This window comes from Varanus komodoensis, unplaced genomic scaffold (assembly GCF_004798865.1).
Source record: "Varanus komodoensis strain SLA01 unplaced genomic scaffold, ASM479886v1 scaffold15, whole genome shotgun sequence".
NCBI classification, from domain to species: Eukaryota; Metazoa; Chordata; class Lepidosauria; order Squamata; family Varanidae; genus Varanus; species Varanus komodoensis.
Genome location: NW_025335440.1, coordinates 19,749,361 through 19,751,116, shown reverse-complemented (window position 1 = coordinate 19,751,116; position 1,756 = coordinate 19,749,361). Strand labels below are relative to the sequence as shown.

At 38.8% G+C, this 1,756-nt stretch overlaps 1 protein-coding gene across 1 annotated transcript in view; it reads right to left on the bottom strand.

Moving 5' to 3' along the window:
• Positions 1-1,403, bottom strand: part of EPC1 (enhancer of polycomb homolog 1) — a 62,695-nt gene extending 61,292 nt beyond the window's left edge. Inside the window, exon 1 of the mRNA XM_044424630.1 lies at positions 698-1,403. The gene's annotated coding sequence lies outside the window, so the exon portion shown is untranslated. The remainder of the gene's footprint in view (positions 1-697) is intronic.
• Between the last annotated feature and the right edge of the window lie 353 nt (positions 1,404-1,756).

Below are 1,756 nucleotides of genomic sequence, written 5' to 3'. Positions count from 1 at the left end.
TGTGCAAAAAAAAAAAAAAAAAAAAGCCTAGAAAAATGCCAAAAATTACAAAATGTCTCCCAAATGCACCTTCTCAAAAGAAGAGCACGACACCTAGATGAGATATGCTAATTCATATCTTCTATATAAAGAAGGCTTTAAGATGAGTGACCAAAAAGGAGCTGATTGGCGAATAAAAAGGCCAATGTTTAGTAACAGACATAACTTAATATAAACCCTGTTATGTCAATCTCCTTCATTAGATGAAGGGCAGTTTCTCTTGTAGTTTACATCAAGACACCCACCCAGTTCCAGTTAATTACAAGCAGAAATTTCTTCAGGCATATTTCAATTAGATACTACATTTTGTTCTCTTTGGAAAAATATATTTTGTTCCGCACATTAAAAATAAACAACAACGTTGGGAGTCTCCAACTCCACCTTGAAAATATCAGAGTTCTTGGTAGCTTCGTAGAAGAGCTAAGTACAATGTGTGGTTCTGATCTATTCACCCTTAAGAAGAGAAGCAAAATCATTTCCTAATAGTCAATAATAATGAGACGACGTTTGGTGTGATTAATTAAAAGACCTGAGATCTAAGGGAAACGACAAGCCTACATTTGATTTATCAAGAAACATCTTTGATGAGCAGATTACCGCAAAGGAAAAGGAGTGGGGGGGAGACATATTAAAAGGATTAAAAAAAAAAAAAACTTACCTCGAAAGGAAGGAGACAGCTGCCTCTTCACGACGACTGTAACAAAATAGGCTGTGTGTAGTTTCTCGCTTGCAAATAGCCACCTCCACGCAGCGAAAGGATCCCCAAACATCTTTAAAAATCTTTGCAAAGGAAAACTGAGACTTTCTCCCATGATCGGTGGTTGATTCTGAAGGTTTTCTCTCAGGATCTGTGGGGGCGTTTGGGTAAACCGGAGAAATATCCAAAGAAGATTAAAAGCAAAGGCAGCAGGAGCCAGAAGACTCTGGGGTTAACAACTTTGTAATGGCAAACAGGCGTGTTCTGATTGGTTAGGAGGGCAGTGTCCCTCCATAGTCTGCACTATCCCCCGCTCTCCCCCTTCTGCAGCCTGGAAAAAATGCAGAAATGCAGTGTGCCATTTTATACAGGATTTTAAAACACACCCCAACCCTACCACCCAAAGCCTGGCTTCATATTTTGTGACCCTGCAAAACAAGACCTCCTGAAAAGCTTTTCTAGCTCTTTTCCAGTACATAAATGTGCCCTCGGGGAAAGAGAAAAGCGAGCAAGAGAGAAAAAGAAGGAAAGAAAGAAAAAGAAGAAAGAAAAGACCCAGGCACACAAAATAATCCACTCGTTCCTACATAAGAGCTTTGGCAATGCTGCCCTCCCACCTGAAATATTTCTTTAAAAATTAGGGTCGACTAATAAAACGCGTTTACTAACCCTCTTTTCACAGTAAAGGCACCTAATATAATTTCAAAGTAAAGGTAGCAACATTAGTTTCTCTGAATGATATCGTAGTACCTAAGAAGCCAGTCACGCCTGGAACAAAAATGTATGACTGCTGATAACGAAAGAATATTAAAACAGCAGGAAATACTTTCTTTTCTTCTCAAATCTACATACCTACCGTCATAAACAGAGCTAAGAACATTAATTTCAATAGATAGATCCATTGTGATAGGTATAGTTATTCCACAAAGACTGTTCAAAAACCCCTCCTTATACTGACTGACAGAATTTTACCATGCTGCCCACAAACAAAATGGCTGTGGCACTGAGTTTTTTTGGATC